The 17,881-nt window shown below is 46.5% G+C and overlaps 1 pseudogene; it reads left to right on the top strand.

The window, feature by feature from the left end:
* The window catches only part of LOC142022613 (solute carrier family 2, facilitated glucose transporter member 11-like), a 49,690-nt pseudogene that overhangs the window by 30,090 nt on the left and 1,719 nt on the right, over positions 1-17,881 (top strand).

The following is a 17,881-nucleotide window of genomic DNA, read 5'->3' as shown; positions in this document are numbered from 1 at the left end:
ATGGCACAGGTGCCAAGCACCCCAGGAATGTACACATGAAGTACATGCATTATAACACAAACCAGGCTTAACACAGAGACAGAGGTCCAATGTGGTTGCAATTTTCCTCAGCCTGGTAACAAAACAGCTCTTTAATCTGAAAAACGCCCCCCAGATAATTAAAAACAAAAAAAAAGCAGAGGCTTTAAATAGTGAAACACCTAGCAGACCACAGAGCAGATTCTGATTTCCGCTCACAAGTAGTACTTTACTCTTCAAGCTGTCCCACTGATATAATGGGGATACATAAAGGATACTAGCAAAGGAGAGTGAGGATATCAGAATCTAGCCCTATCTTATTATTTTGACAGCAAATAAAAAGAGGTACTAACATCCATCATCAAAAGTGTTCTAATGAGAGGAACACAAACACACAGATTCAGACTTTATTCTCTCACCAGTTACTAACCCTTTCTCTTTTATACATTTTTGCCAGCTAATTGGGTTTTCAGCACCAAGCCTGTTGTAAAGTTTCAACCCAACCAATCCCATGTGATAAAAGCATCCTCAACTGAGGCTTAACAGTCTGAGCAATCTTTAAATCTTTTAAAATCCTTTTAAATATTCACATAATCCAGGATTTGTCTGTACTGTGGCTTTACTTCCACCTCTTTCTGCTATTTTGATGCAATGTCTGGCACATCTTTGTTTCTGAAGGATAGAATGTGGCTCTTCAGTTTAAAATGTTAAAAGCCAAGCAAGGAACAAAGAACCACAATCCATCGGCGTCTTGTTCCTGTTCTGAGATCAGTTTAGTCTTTTGTATTTTGGAAAAATCAAAATTACCAAGAATCAAGCTCCGTAGCATCACTGAATTGTTTTTTACATTGTTCCTCATGTGGTTCCAATTGTTTGTTACTTAAATCAAGCTAGATTTTCTTGGAGTCTCTGTGACACCTCTCAAAGTCTCTTCTGTAAGCACAGTGCTTCTCTAGTGCGCTACCCAAATCTGAATTTGAATTTCCAGTATTTGTTGGAAACAAATCTTGAGATGTAATCTTCCTGAGAGTTTCACTGAACTACCATTCAGAAGCTGCAGCAGCAAACTCTCTCTGCAATTATGGTGGTGATTTTGGTTGAAGAAGAATTTTAAAAAATTTATGATTCACTTTCGGACAAGTCTCAGAGAGGTAGCCATGTTAGTTTGTACCTTTACAAAACAGAGAAAGTAGTCCAGTAGTACCTAAAACACTAACAAAAAGCTCATCACCTAATAAATATTATTGTTAGTCTTTAAGATGCTACAGGACTGCTTACTTTAGGACTAGTCAGTTTTTATTTCCTTTCCACTGAAGCATAATTCCTTTGCTGAACTGACATACTTCAGAAGTTTTGGTTGAGCTTTCTTTTTTTGTTTTATTTGCATTTTCTTAACAGCTGAAAGAAAAACTTTAGCTCCTCCTTTAATTTTGATACTGGTCACGGGCCAGCTATGAGGCCTCAAGAATGGATGGGGCCTCAGGCAGAAGGGATGGGGCTGGGAGCTAGAGAGAGAGAGAAACTGAGCATACATCTATACTTATGGGGAGATTGACCCAGTTAGGGTCGATCGTCCATGGTTCAATTTAGCATGTGTAGTGGGGACGTTTGAAAATGAACTATCAGGAGTCAACAGTTGACCCCTCTTGCAAGGCATAAGGGAGGTCCATAGGAGAGTCCATGGGCCACAGGATTGCCAGGTAAGTCGATTATACAGGTGTTGATTCCAGCTGGATTTGCCATAGCTGGACCTGCATATCTAGGATTGACTTTAAGGTTTAGTGCAGACCTGCCCAAAAAGAGTGTGTGAAAGAAAGAGAAACACTTTGTGTGTGAGAGACAGACTTTGGCTACATCTACACTATGAGATAAATTCAATTTTTAATAAATTCTATTTTTAAACGTATTCTTATGAATTCAAATTTAAGTGTCCACAAACCTTCTTGAAATTTGACCCATCATTTTTCCATGTTGAGTTTCTGCATCCCCATTGCCCCATGCAAGTTTGAGAGCATGAGGAGTGCATGGCGGGTACCTATCCCACAGTGCCCTAGCCCTGGTTGCTTGTGGGCATTTTAGAATCCCAGAATGCAAAGCACTGTCCCAGAATTCAGAGCACCCAGTAACAGAACTGAGACGTCCCCCAAACCCACCCAGGTTCCCCATGCTGGGTGTCCTCTGCAGATGTTGGCATCATGGCAGACAGCTGTGATTCAGCCCTCCCCAAACCTGACCGGGTTCCCTGTGCTGCACGCCCTCTGTGGACATTGGCGTAGATGTGGGCAGCTGTGCTATCAGCCCTGTCCACTCCTGCCCAGTTCCGTCAACCATGCGTCCAGGCCTTTATGTTTGTAGGCCTGAGTACTGCATAATTCAAATTCTAATTCAATCAAAAATTCGCAGGCTTCCTGTGACCTTCTTCCTGCCCACCTGAATAGAGAGCAGCGGAGAAAGTGGCCATACATAGAGGGTCACCGCTTAGCTTTGTGGCATACACATGGGACACTTCTGGAGGATAATAAATTCAAATTAAGGACATTGATTGATTGATTTCCACCTCAACTTAGACAACAACCACCCACCCATCCATCAAACTCTTGCTGGAGTATTCCCACAGTCACCTCAATTTCTTGGACACCACAATCAGCTTCAACAATGGAGGCTTACAGACAGCCATATACGAGAAACTCAGAGATCACCACAGCTACCTTAACAGATTCACTAGTCACCCCAAACTCACCAAGAAATTTGCAATCTACAGCAAGCACTCAGATGCCACAGTATATGTGTTGAGGAGAAAGCTGGGGATATATACCTGATCACACTTACAATTGCATTCACCAGACAAAGACACTCCACCAAAGAAATAGATCAGTTACAGAACAGGCCACCTGAAAATTCTGAGAACCTGCTTCAATACAGACATAAACCCCACTCTAGCTACACACCTCTAGTTGTCACCGACTATTTCATGCTGAAATCCATTTGGAGTACCATCAAACAGCTATAACCCATACTAGATGGAGACCGCATCCTGAAAAAAGTCTTTCCTAAACCCCCTTTCTAGCTCTCAAACAAGCCCCCAATCTCGCCTAATCATTAGAAGCAAATTCACCACAAACCAGGACACATGAGTTCAAAGCAGCACCAGACCCTGCTGGAACAAGAGATGCAAAACCTGCAGACATATCTCCACTGCTACAATGACAAACACCTCCCAAAGCATGCCTTTCAAGATCTATGGATCCTAAACAAGCCTAACACAACTTCTGCTAGTGCATTAAATGCCCCAGTAACAACTGTGTGGATGAAACGAGACAAGCACTATACTCTTGAAAGAGCTCACACAGCAAAATGTCTCGTTTTAATTAATGTTTAGTCCATTAAATATATTCCATTGGCATAACATAACTATTGGTATAAACAGAGATACGATGTCTTCAGTATAGCCTTTTCAGCTATATAGAATCAATTTTTTTAAACAAAAAAAAAAAGACAGAAAAACTAGGCTCTCATTTCAGTTAGGAAAACACTTTAAAATACAATAGACCCCCTAGATATGTGCACTTGAATTGCACGTATCTCGGGTTAATGCCACTCAGAGGAGCAGAGAAACTGATCAGCGCTGCTGTGTTGGTCAGTTTTCTGTCTCCTGTGAGGAGTGGCAGCCAACTGGGCTGCCAACCCTGACAGGAGAGGTTTCCCTGCTCCTGTCAGGGTCTGCAGCAGCTCTTGTCAGTGGGGACAGCTGAGAGTCAGGTTCTCAGCAGGTGCCACTGACAGAAGCAGGGAAACTGACTATGGCAGCTGCCCTGGCCAGTTTCCCAGCTCTGCAAGGTGAGGGGAGCCAGGCTGCAGCTTGGTCCCTGGGCTCTCCTCCACTTGCTGGAGCCAGGAAACTCACTAGAGCTACTGCCCTTTTAAGTTTCCTGGCTCTCCTGTGTTGCATGGAAAATTTGACTTATGCAGGGGTTGTGAGAATGCAACTCCTGGGTAAGTTGGGGGTCTACTGTATGGGTTGTGCTTGTGTAAATAGTTCAGTTATTTCTCTCTGTAAAAACAAAAACATCAATAAGAAAAAGGGCTTGTCTCCTGACTCCCCTGAAAAATCAGTTTCTGTTCCTACCCTTGCAAAGGGCAGCTTACAAAGGAAAGTAAAAAGATTTGTAGAGGCTAAAGTCATTTTGGAGGTATGGTGAAACATATGGAGAAATCATGTCTATTCTTCTTATTAGCTTTGAAGTGTCTTCATGGGCCCTTGCACTACCAGGAGGAGATGGAAGATATACAGAGAGAATGTTTTGCCTTAAACGGGGAGAAACCCAAGAAGCCGTGGCAACTATTTGGTGATCACAGTATAAAGTGGCAGCTCATTACCGTGATTGCTATGGCTGTGGGCCAGCAGATGAGTGGCATAAATGCTGTAAGGATGAATTCCTGACTCTTCAGAATCTAAACAATTTGTTTTAAAGTTCTGCCTGTGTAATTTCCTTCAGACTCTGATCTTCATTAAAATCAAGTAACTGTCTAGACACTGGCAGAAATGCAGGATCTAGGAGTGGAGAAAGCACTTTATTTTACTGATGCACATAGAGAAAAGCTTGATTTAAATAAAACAGGAAATATTAATGCAAAATTTGGATTGTAGAGTGGAGGTTTGTTTTGATTTGTTTTTTCAGCCTTTCTACCCAAATCCAGCATAACATGCAGGTTTCCTGGACCAAGAGTCCTGCTAATGATTGTCTTTATGTCCAAAATAGCTCCATTATCACCTTCCATAATGCATAAAGAAGTTACTCACCTGTAGTAACGATGGTTCTTCGAGATGTGTCCCCGTGGGTGCTCCACAATAGGTGTTGGGCTTGCCCGGCGCCGCAGATCGGAAATCTTCCAGCAGTTTCTCCTGGATCGCGCATGCGCCGGCGCGCGTCGCCCCCCTGCGTGCCCCCGGCCGCGTGCATAATCCGGTCCCCGCCAGTTCCTTGACCAACCGCTTTGGATGCTCCTGAAAAACACTAGACAGAGATCCGAAGCCGGGAGGATGGGCGGGTGGTGGAGCACCCACGGGGACACATCTCGAAGAACCATCATTACTACAGGTAAGTAACTTCTCTTTCTTCTTCGAGTGGTCCCCGTGGGTGCTCCACAATAGGTGACTACCCAGCAGTAACCCAAGTAAGGAGGTGGGTAATCGGTTTATGTGCAGCTTGCCCCCGAGAGGACTGCTGTCGACAGATGAGTATCCTCTCAGAATACCCAAGGCAGGGCATAATGCTCGGCGAAGGTGTCATAGGACGACCAGGTCGCCACTCTACAGATGTCTGTTAACGCGATGCCCTTGAATAAGGCTGTTGACATCGCCACCGCCCTGGTGGAGTGAGCCCTGGGCGGGGCCAGCAAAGGAGTCTTTCGAAGTTCGAAGCACATTGTTATACAGGGCACAATGTGCTTTGAGATTCTCCGGGAAGAGAGACCTTCTCCTTTTGACCGAGGAGCGAGAGAGACTAGAAGCCTGTCCGTTTTCCAGAAGGACTTAGTTCTGTCTGTGTAGAAGGTCAATGCCCTCCTCACATTTAGGAGATGCAGGCGTGCCTCCTTGCCGGAGCTGTGAGGCTTCGGGTAAAACGAGAGTAAAACTATTGGCTCGTTAAGATTGGACTCCGGAGAGACGTTTCGGAACAAAGGCTGGGTGCAGCCTTAAGGTTACCGCCTCCTTTGAGAATACTGTGCAGTGCGGCGTTGCCATCACTGCCGCGAGCTCACTCACCCTGCTGGCTGACATAGTTGCAAGGAGGAAGGTTGTTTTTATCGTAAGGAGACGTATGGCAACTGTGGCTAATGGTTCAAAAGGTGGACCTGATAGCATGCTGAGCACCAAGCCCAAATTCGACGATGGTGGAAGCGGTTTCCGAGGGGGTACAGGTTTACCAGCCCCTTCAAGAACCTGGTAACGATAGGATGGGCGAATACCATGGGCCCTTCCTCTGTATGCCAAAAAGGCTGATTTAGCGGTGAGGTGGACCTTAGCGAGGATAGAGAAAGCCCACCTCTCTTGAGGTCCAATAAGTATTCTAATATTACAGGTATAGGAACGTCAAGGGGAGCTAACTGCTTGGAGGAACACCAGGCTGTGAAACGAGTCCATTTGTGCTTGTAAGTCCTCCTGGTGGAGGTCCTTCGGCTACATTCCAGGACTTGTTGTGCTCCCTCCGTACACGTGCTCTTTAAGGCGCTGAGCCATGGATTAGCCATGCTTGTAGGTGCAGACTTTAAGGGTGTGGGTGCACTATGGACCCTTGAGCCCGCGGGAGTAAGTCCGGTGCCACCGGTAGAGGGAGCGGTGGGTGGTCCGACATGTGCAGAAGCAAGGGAAACCATTGCTGCCGATCCCAAGCGGGACTATGAGTATCGTGCGAGCTGTCTCCCTTCCGACTTTGTGCAAGACCTTGCGGATAAGCACTGCGGGGGAAACGCGTAAAGTAGGGAGCCCTTCCATGAAAAACATGAAAGCGTCCCCCAGGGACCCCCGCCCCACTCCTGCTCTGGAGCAGTGATGGGGACACCTTTTTTTTTTTTTTTTCCTTTTGTTGTTGTACTGGGTGGCAAACATGTCGATCTGGGGAAACCCCCATGTATGAAAAATGCGCTGTAGCAGATTGGAGCGGATCTGCCATCCGTGCGTGATTGCAAAGTGCCTGCTCAGCTGGTCTGCATTCACGTTGTACACGCCCGGCAAGTACGAGGCTTTCAACGTTATGTTGTTGGCAATGCACCGATTCCACAATCGGAGTGCTTCCGCACATAGGGCACAGGATCGTGCTCCTCCTTATCGATTGATGTAGACCATAGTGGAGGTATTGTCGGTATTGAATCCCGACTACTTTGCCATGCAGGTAATCTCGAAAATGTTTGCAGACATTGAACACTGCTCTGAGCTCCTGTATGGATATGTGCAGCGTCTGTTCCGCAGGGAACCACAGCCCTTGCGTTACCTTGTTGCCGATGTGCGCTCCCCATCCCATGTGGGAGGCGTCGGTAGTAAGAAAAGTAGAAATTTGTGGTTGGTGAAAAGGCACCCCCACTAGCAGATTCTTGGGGTTTTCCCACCACGCCAGGGATCTGCGCACCTCTGTTGTGGGCGACACCACCCTGTGGACAGTGTGGGATGCCAGTTTGTAAACGCTCACCAGCCAATGCTATGGGCTTGACATGTGCAACCTGGCATTCTGTACCACAAATGTTGCTGCCGCCATATGGCCCAGCAGCTGTAGGCACGGTAAGACCAGCACCGTGGGGCTGTATGTAATAACTTGCACCAGCGAACCGATTGCGCGGAAGCGGGCGTCGGGTAGGTACACCCTTGCTGTGATAGAGGTTATGCGTGCCCCTATGAACTCTATATGTTGTGTGGGTTCGGACTTCGACTTGCGAGGCTGACGACTAGGCCCAGCGAAGAAACGTGTCCGCTGTCACGCATATCATGCATGAGACCTCTGCCTTCGAGGTCCCTTTTAGCAGGCAGTCGCCCAGATATGGGAAAAATAAACACCCCCTGTCTGTGCAGGTAGGCTGACACCACTGCCAGGATTTTGGTAAGACTCTGGGGGCCGAGGAGAGGCCAAACAGAAGAACCTTGTGCTGGAAGCACTCCTGGCCGACCATGAAGCGGAGGAAGCGTCTGTGTGCCGGGTGGATTGTTATATGAAAGTAAGCATCTCGTAAGTCGAGTGCTGCAACCCAGTCTCCATCATCCAGTGCCATGAGTATCAAGGCAACTGTGATCATCTGCAACCATTGCTTGCGCAAGTAATGGCTGAGGCCCCGAAGATCTAAGATGGGCCTCCGGTGTCCCGTTTTCTTCTCCGATAGGAAGTAGCGTGAATAAAAACCTTCCCCTGGAATTATTCCGGCATCTTTCCACCGCACTTGTGAACATAAGATGGGTCACCTTGTGCTTGAGCCTTGCCTCGTGGCAGCGCCCCTGAGGTGAGGCCTGGTGGGAGGCTTCATCGGTGGAAGCGACTGGGAGGGGATCGCGTAACCGTGGCTATGATCTCCAGCACCCATATGTTTGTGGTGATCTTTTGCCATTGGGAGTGGAATGGTCTGAGGCGATGATGGAACATGAGATGAGAATGGCACTGAGCGAGGGTATTGATAGTGCAGCCCCCGACATACCCATCAAACTTGTTGCCTTTGAGGCCTGACCTGAGGGCGTACGGCTTTGTTGAGAACGTCGCCTAGGGGTTCTGTACTGTTGCCGCTATTAATAGCGCCCGTGGCCGTAGCCCCGTTGACATTGAGCACGCTGTGGTTGTAAGCGTGGTGTCTTTGCTGAGGATAAAATTTTCTCCTCCTGTATGGGGGAGTATAAATGCCTGAGCTTCTAAGTGTAGCTCTCGAGTCCTTACTGGAGTGAGGGACCGAGTCGGTTGAGTCTGCAAAACAGCTTTTGTGTATCAAAGGGAAGGCCCACGATCTTCGCCTGTAGGTCCCTCGAGATACTCGACGTCTAGGGCCAGGATTCTCTATGCATGACCACTGCTGTAGCCGTTGAGCATGCTGCTGTGTCCGCCACGTCCAGGACAATCTGGACTCCCGTCTGCGATGCTGCGTAGCCCTCTTGAACCATCACCTTTAACACCGGCTTTTTGTCTTCTGGGAGTGAATCCTTGAGGGGAGTAAGCCCGGAGTAATTATCAAAATTATGGTTTGCTAGGTGTGCCCATAATTTGTCATTCTCAATAGCAGGATAGGAGAGGAACATACCTTCCTGCCAAACAGCTCTAGCTTCTTAGCATCTTTGTCTGATCCCCCGATTTGTACTGAGAAACCTTTGACTTCTGCTGAGATGACCCGACCACCAAAGAATTTGTTGTGGGTGACTGAAGAGGAACTTCATGCCCTCTGCCGGGACGAAGTATTTCTCATCCGCTCTCCCATTTGTAGGCGGAACAGAGGCTGGAGTCTGCCATATAGTAATGGCTGACTCCAGAATGGCTTCGTCCAGTGGAATAGCAATTTTGGATGAAGCCGGGGGTCTCAGAGTTTCCAGGAGTTTGTGATGTTTCTCCTGCACCTGTGCCATTTAAATGTCATGCGTAAAAGCCACCCTTTAAAACAGCTCCTGAAACTGTTTAAGGTCATCCCGGGGAGAGACATCCCCGGGGGCCACGGCCTCGTCTGGGGAGGAACCCCTAAGGTAAACCTCCCTTGAACCCTCGGGTTCCCGCGGGCGATGACACACTTGCTCGCTGGAGGATTGTGAAGGAAAGTCTCGGGGTTCTAAATTTAACTCCCCTTGAGACAACTGTGTTTCCGTCCCCGATGAGGAGCACCCACGGGGGTATTGAGCGGCCGGGGGTGGGGACCTGCCCCTGGGTGCAAGCCTGTGGTTTATCTGTGTCCAGCCTGATAGGGACGACCATGGCAAGGGTCCGGAGATGGAGACCTGAACCACTCATGGGGTGTGTACCCCTGATGTCTGGGAGAGCAAGACTTCCACGGCGACACTGACAGAGGTGAAACTGGCTTGTGACAGTACTCCAGGGGGATTCAATCCCAAAAAATGGTGAAGGTGGCCCAAGCCGTGGTGACATCGGTTGGAGGAATGGAGAAGGCGGTTTTTTTTTTGTTTTTTTTTCTTTTTCCCCCGATGGGCCGGTGGAGACACAGGCCTTTGGTGCGGTGTGTGTATCACAGGGGGAGGGCTTGGTGCTAACAGCAGCGCAGCCCTGTCCAGAGATGGACTGCGGTGCCAGGTTTTTGATGTTGCCTTGCCCCTCCGCTGCGGGGCCGGCACCGCCCCCTCCCCTGCCGGGAATCTCGGCCCCGCTGTTAGCACCGCGCTCGGCCCCGTCAACTGCGGTGCTGCGCGGGTATACCCCTCCGGTGCCTGCCGGCTCCGTGCCTGGCACCCCTGCACCGCTGGTGCCGCGGGGGTCTGTGCCGCCTGTGACGGTTCCGCCGCCTGAGTATGCGGCCGGTAGCTGTGTGCTCCGCTCGTCCTGCTCGCTGCAGATGCAGGGCAAGGATTGAGCCAGGGAGGGAAGACGGCTGGTAGCTGTGTGCTCTGCTCGTCCTGCTCGCTGCAGATGCACGGCAAGGATCGAGCCAGGGAGGGAAGACGGCTGGTAGCTGTGTGCTCCGCTCGTCCTGCTCGCTGCAGATGCACGGCAAGGATTGAGCCAGGGAGAGTTCCCTCCGTTTCTGCACTGAGCGGGGGGTGGTCAGAGCACAATGAGAAACGCAGCCGGGTAGCCTGCAATTCCCGCAGGCGTCGGATGCCTTCGCTATGCCCCATGGAGGCCAGCATAGCTTCACAGTATGACTCAGTGTGTAAAAACCTGAAGAGGCCATTGTGGTGAGTCCTTTATTGTTAAAGAGGGTACTTAGCACTTAATCCGTGCCTTTCCTCCTCAAAGAGTGATCACCTGCCTACAGCAGTGGGAGGCCTAATGGCCTTTCACGTCCGCTCTGTTCTTCTCCGCTCCTCTCTTTCTTTTTTTTACTGGTATTCTCTTTGTCTTTGCTTTCTCTCTTCTTCTTCTTTTTTTTTTGTTTAATAACCAAAAAACAACAAATTACACGTGGAAAAAAACCACTAAGTAATCTGACTCTGGCCTTAGTCTGAGCGGATTCCGTCTGCAGCCGATGGCGGTTGAGAAGGAACTGGCGGGGACCAGATCGTGCATGCGGCCGGGGGCGTGCAGGGGGCGGTGCGCGCTGGCGCATGCGCGATCCAGGAGAAACTGCTGGAAGATTTCCGATCTGCGGCGCCGGGCGAGTCCGACACCTATTGTGGAGCACCCACGGGGACCACTTGAAGAAGAACTGAAGTTATTGCACCTTGCTTAATTTCTCATGACTGAATCATTTCTCTTGACCAACATTAGTTTACTACATGTCTGAACGCCCTGGTCCCCCAGCCTGGCTGCTTCATATAAGCACTGCACTGCCTCTCCATGGACAAAATTATTTTGGGTTTTGGCTTTATGATTTGGAATTTGGGTATTTTTTTTGAGATCTACTTCCAGTGCTACGTTAACATTGTAAAAGAAACCCATTTGCCTCTTGGAACAGTGTTGGTTTGGATTCCAGACTGAGCAGTGCTCAAGGCTGATTTGCAGAAATTTTGGTGCTGCTAGGAGTTGTACCCCTCTCTCATAGTAACTTCTTTCTTGTCCCCTCCCTCAGGTTCTGGGAGGGAGTTTGGGTGCAGGATCTGGGCTGGGGCAAGGGATTGGGGTGAAGGATGGGGTGAAAGCTCTGAGACACAGTTTGGGTGCAAGAGTGAGGGGTTGGGCTCTGAGAGGGAATATGGGCATTGAAAGGATTCTGGGGTGCAGGCTCTTGGACATAGTCTAGATGCTGGGTGCAGGCTACCGCAGGGGATGAAGGGGTGCAAGGTCTGTGAAAGAGTGGGATGTGCAGGGGGAGGGGAGGTGCAGTGCTCACATGAGACACCTAGGCTGGGGGACTGCTCTTTGTCCAGCAAATTCCCTTCTTCAGGACAAGTCAGGTCCCAAGGATGGTAGATGATGGAGGTGCAATCTGCAGAATGTTCTATGGCTACGGTATAAACTCTTTCTTGTACCATTCACAAGACACTGTTCCGACTATTAAATTTGTTTTTGTTAGCAGTAAGTTTCCCTAGAAAATTATTTGTAAGTGTCCCTTTTTGTTTCTATAGATTTAGTAAGTTATGGATGCAACTTACTCTTAAGTCAGCTTAGTGAATGAGCCAGACTCTTTCCCTCACTGATGATTTCACTGCCCAAGCCCACTGGCACAGCTCTTTTGCTGTTTTCTTGTAGATTTACTTTTATGCAAACTACATTTTTAAACAAGCTGGGATCCCCGATGAAAAAATTTCATGTTGCACTGGAGCTTGTGAATGCCTCACAGCTCTCACCTGCGTAAGTGACAAACTGTACTTTACCATACTTGTTATTTTTGTTGTAGGAAAATATGTGGGAAGGTAGCACAAGTGTTGTAACTGAGAAAGTGATATTCTGTCCCCAGGGTCTGTTGATAGACTACCTGGGAAGAAGATTTCTCATAATTGGAGGATACATCCTGATGAGTTTTTGGTACACAGTGTTAACATTCTCCCAGACATACCAGGAATACAAAAGCACTCATGTGCACCATGAAATGCCATACAATTTCTACTTGAAATTTTAGGAGATTGTAGAGCAGCGTAGCTTTTAAGATTGAACAACATCTCTTGGCAGTGGGAGAAGGCGCAAGAGCTGCATAGTTAAAAAAAAAAAATACATAGGTCATGACCAAACTCGCTGAGACTACATCTATGCTACAGCAATCTCTCGCCAGAAGTTACTGTCAGAAGGTATCATCCAACAAAACGTCTCTTGATAGGTCACAGCTACACACAAAAGCTCTGTGAATTTGCTCTGCTGCCAGACAGCAGACAGACTGCTCAGCTCTTCTTTTGACAGAACAGGCAGCAGGAAGCAGAGCAGACATGGCTTTTTTGTTGACAGATTCTGTTGACAAACAGAGAAGTAGGTGTGTTATTCTGTATCTTCAAAAACAACAAGAAGTCCTGGGCTACCTTATAGACTAACAGATATTTTGGAGCATAAGCTTTCGTGGATGAAGACTTGCTTTGCCGGATGCCACAGGACTTCCTGTTTCTGTCGAGAAAGGCATTTTGCTGCATGGGGGAAAGGCAGAGGGCTGTTGACACAAGTGCTGAGTTCTGTCGACAGTATATCAACAACACATTTTTACTGTAGACACTCCCCAGGCTTTGTTGACAAAATTCTGTAGTGTAGACTTAGCTTAAAAGGTGCCTGCTTTTCAGAAAGAGCTCTATTCTTCCCCATTGAAGATCACACTGTTTTAGATGTTCCAAACCGGGTACTCAAAAACTGAGGCATGTAAAAATCACTAGTCACTTTTGAAATATTGGCCAAAGCTCATGGTGTTAAAATAATCTGATATTTTATTGCTCTGCAGCAACCTTTCAGAAAACATTTAATTCCACTGATTAGCAGCCAAGGACCACTGATTTCACTGACCACAGCATTCCCAAGAATCATGAATTTGTTCAGGCACATAATAGGCACCTAATAACGTAGTCCCAAATAACACCATAATGCTATCATCCAAGATTTGGTCCAGCATCTAAATTCTTAAGCTCTATGGCTAATACTGGCAGGATTAAATAATGACAAAATATACTTGCTAATGTTAAATTAGTAATACATCCCAGATAAACTAGCACATAAGGATAAGCTTAACTTTGAGCGTCCACTGCAGTCACTTAACTGTAAATATCATAAAAGAATATTTTAGTTAGAAAAAGAAATACTAAAAAGCCAAAACAAATCAGATTTATATTTAAATGTACAAGAAGCTCAGACATTTGTATGTATGGAAGTTCACAGCTAAGATGCTCACACTATTTTACTTCTGCCCTGCACAGACAGCCTCCAATCTTCCATGCTAGCATTGTAATATAAACTGTATATTTAAAATTACAGTAGAAAACTGGTTTTAAAGAGCTAAATTCATTCATATGTTTAAGTGTGTTCCTTCACCATCACACTAACCTTTGCACTTTTAATGTAAATAAATATTTAACTTTTTAGACCTAAGAAATTTTTACACACTAGTTATGTGTAATTATACTTAGATAATAGACTGGTCCAAGGGATTATATGCCTTTACTGTAGGAGGTTAAACAGTGATAAAACTATATGAAACTAGTAATAATACAAAATTTTACTTGGAATTTTACAGATTGAGAGGAAAGTGTTGCATCTGCTAGTTATAACTTGGAACTCAAGCTTTAACAAGTATTTGTGAAACTGACTGACTTGTTTATTTTATTGCATTAAAGCAACAACAAGAAATCTGCTATTACAGGTTGAACTGCTCTAATCTAGAACTCTCTTGCCTGGCAACCTCCATAATCCAGTATGATTTTAGTTAACCAGATGACCACTAATCATGGGTGTGGCCAAGTTTTCCATGGTCCCACAAAGTTTGTTTCCACCACCAATCTTGGCTTTCAGTGGTGTGTGCTGTTATTTAGCTGTAATGTACTCCTAAATGTCATATGAGAGCCCAGTAAGCAATGGAAGTGTTGGTAATATACTAGACATTATTGACCTCCCATGGTCTGGGAATTTCTCTCATTTGGCAGTGATCAGATCCAGAGGATGCTGGATGAGAGAGATTCAACCCGTACTAGCAATTAATGTCTAGTTAACTTCCATTTAGTCACTATTTTCAACAAAATAGGGCAAGCTGTGGGACTTAAAACAAAAACCTTTTTCATTTATACACTGCAGTATTACAAGAAGCAGGGATTAACTTAAATATACATTGCCTTCTCATTCTTAGAGACATTTGGTTTATTGAAAGCTAAGTACTACTCAGTCAATGACCAATTTTCTGTTATTTTTTCAGAAAGTCACTTATGAGTTCAAAAGCTAAACACTTTAGATTTTAAGGCAACTGTTAAGATTAATGACTGAAATCTGAACTAAGTACTTTTCATGCTTCCCTCCCCTGCAGGAGCTGTATCACTAGGTACCTTATCTAAGCATGGCATCTATATTTGCCTTCATCCTGAGTTTTGGGCTGGGTCCAGGTACTGCAATTAGTGAACAGTTGTTTATAAAATTCTGTAAAATGTATCTTTAAAACAGTTTCAATATTGTCTGTAATGTAAGCAAAAGTGCTAACACTTCCCACACAGATGTGCTGATGCTCTGGCTAAGACAACACAAATGCATAGAACAGCATAGGACAATATGACCAATACAAAACATTCTCTGATTATATGCTCCCCTCAGGGCCAGGAGAGCTTGAGGTGGCCTTCATTCTGTATGTTCTGTGCATTCAAACCACAGAGGAAACAAGTACTGAATATTGCAGAAAAGGATTTGGGGGTCATAGCAGATCACAAGCGAAATATAAACAAAACAGTGGAACAATGTTAAACAAAATCAGAACAAAAAACCCACTGTAGACATCATTCTGGGATATATTAGCAGGAGCGTTGTAAGCAAGATACAAGAAGTAATTTTTCTGTTCTACTTCACACTGACTAGGTCTCAGCTGGAGTATTGTGTCCAGTTCTGGATGCCACATTTCAAGAGAGATGTGGACAAACTGGAGAAAGTCCAAAGAGCAACAAAATGAGTGAAGGTCTAGAAAACATGATGTATGGAGGGAAGACTGAAAAAAATTAGTCTCAAGAAGACTGAAGGAAACGTAACAGTTTTCAAGTACATAAAAAGTTGTCACAAGGAGTAGGGACAAAATTAGTTCTTGTTACTGTCTGAGGAGAGAACAAGAAGCATTGGGCTTAAATTGCAGCAAGAGAGGTTTAGGTTCAACTTTAAGAAAAACTTCTTAATTGTTAGAGTGGTTAAGCACTAGAATAAACTGCCAAGGAAGGTTGCGAAATCTCCATCATTAGAAACTTGTAAGAGCAGGTTACACAAACATCAGTCAGGAATGGTCTTAGTCCTGCCATGAGTGCAGGGGACTGGATTAGAAAACTTCAAGGTCCCCTCCAGTCCTAGGATTCTATGAGGCTTGTTGTTATAGTTTTAGTAGTCCCTTACACATGCTCAGGTGTACCTTACTCCCTGACCAGTCCCCTGAAAATAATAAGGTTATTTCTGTAAACTGGTACATCAATGTTCCTAGGGGTTATCAGAACCTGGATCAAAAAGCATCCTCAGAAGAAAATTTTGAAAAAAGTACTTAGCTAACACAAGAGGGATTTATATAGATAGGCATCTAGCTACAGATAGATGCCATCCATGTCACCTAGGCTACATCTACACAAGCCCCAAACTTCGAAATGGCCACGCAAATGGCCATTTCGAAGTTTACTAATGAAGCGCTGAAATGCATATTCAGCGCTTCATTAGCATGCGGGCGGCCGCTGCACTTCGAAATTGACGCGCCTTGCCGCCGCGCGTCTCGTCTCGACGGGGCTCCTTTTCAAAAGCACCTCGCCTACTTCGAAGTCCCCTTATTCCTTATTCCTTTCGAAAAGGAGCCCCGTCGGGACGAGACGCGCAGCGGCAAGGCGCGTCAATTTCAAAGTGCAGCGGCCGCCCGCATGCTAGTGAAGCGCTGAATATGCATTTCAGCGCTTCATTAGTAAACTTCGAAATGGCCATTTCGAAGTTTGGGGCTCATGCAGACACAGCCCTAATGGCATATTCAAAAACAACTATTTTACTTTTTTTTTTTTTTTTTCGCATGAAACTTTCCCTAAAAATGCAGTTACTATAAGAACTTGTTCTGTTTCTGAACTTGATCTCCAGGTGGTATAACAAATACATTGACTGCTGAATTATTGATTTACACAGTCTTCACGACCTGCTGCTTACATGATAGGAGGCTCTGTTAGTTGGCTGAGTTTCTTCACAATAGGAATGATCTTCCCCTTTATAGTGGTACGTAGCCATTACATATGCTATCTTCTCTCAGTTGCCTCATATCCATTTACCCTTCTTGCAGAGAAATTTTCCTAGACACAGAAATTGCTCTTCCTTATACAATAAAGAGCTCAGTGCTTAAACTTAAGATAAGTGAAAACTCTCATTCCAGAAGTGTATTTATTAGTCACTCACTCTTAGTAGGCTCTTTAATTTTAGATATCTATAAATAATACTGACAAAACAGAAGACAATAGCATAAATAGAAAGTCAGACTCATTGTGTGTGGAACAAGGCAAGCACCCTATGTAACTATGTAGGCCATGGGCAGTGCGTTAAATGGGCCCATGGAGCTCCAGCACCAGAAATACTGTGGTCTTAGGGCTGGGCTCCATCAAAATTTGTTGCCTGCCTGTGCTCCCATCCTTCTCCAGTCCCCCTGCTTCTTTCATGCTCTCCACCATGCGTTCTCTAGCCTTGCTTGCCTCCCTGGGAAGATTTAAAACATTGCAAAGGGCCTGCTGGCAGTGGAGCAGGGTTAAAGCAGCTTCCAGCCACTCACTCACCCTGGCTGCTGGTCCTGTGGCTGTGGGACAGAGGGCGAGGTCTCCAGGCCATGCAGTACTCAACTACCCTACTACAGCCTACACCCAGAGGCATCCCATCCATAGGATGGTTCAGGGCATTCACCCCAGGACCCATGCAGTGGGGGCCCCCTGCAACAGCTGCTTCAATTGTCCCAGGGGTAGGTACTAGGGCAGCCTGGGGGGGAGGGACTTGGTGTGGGGTGGCAGAAGGCGTTGGTGCCCCTCTTCTGTACTCATCACAGTGGTGGAATCCAAAAGGCATACCGTAGCCTTCTCTGCTCCACCCTTTTCTACCCCACCTTCCCAGCCCCCATGCCCTGCTTCACTGCAGCAGCAGAAGGCAGAGAGCCCTCCTGTGGGAACCATGGAGAAGCAGAGCAGTTAGCTGGGAAGGGACAGAGGAGGATGGTGGGTTGAAGCAGAGCAGGCTGCCAGGTTGCTCTGGCTCCCACAGCCACAGAGTGTGAAGCAGAGCTGACCCCACCCAGGCCCCCTGGTAATCCCCAGTTTGTGTCGGTCAGGGAAAGGGGCAGGATGAAGGTGGGCTTCAGGAAGGGGATGGAGTGGTGGTGGAGCATAAGTGGGATAGAGAGGTTGGCCTGGAGCCAGACAAGAGGATAGGGAAGGATAGGTTAGTGGTTTGAGCATCAGCCTACTAAGCCCAGGGTTGTAAGCTCAGTCCTTGAGGTGGTCATTTAGGGCTCTGGGGCAGTCTGCCAGGGATGGTGCTTGGCCCTGCCAAGAGGGCAAGGGACTGGACTTTATGAACTCCCAAGGTCCCTTCCAGTTCTGAGATGTATATCTCCAGTGAAGAGAGTTGCCCTAGACACTTCCCTCACC

This window comes from Carettochelys insculpta, chromosome 18 (assembly GCF_033958435.1).
Source record: "Carettochelys insculpta isolate YL-2023 chromosome 18, ASM3395843v1, whole genome shotgun sequence".
Classification (NCBI taxonomy): Eukaryota; Metazoa; Chordata; order Testudines; family Carettochelyidae; genus Carettochelys; species Carettochelys insculpta.
Note: the sequence above shows the minus strand (reverse complement) of the source record. Positions and strands in the feature narration are given on the sequence as shown.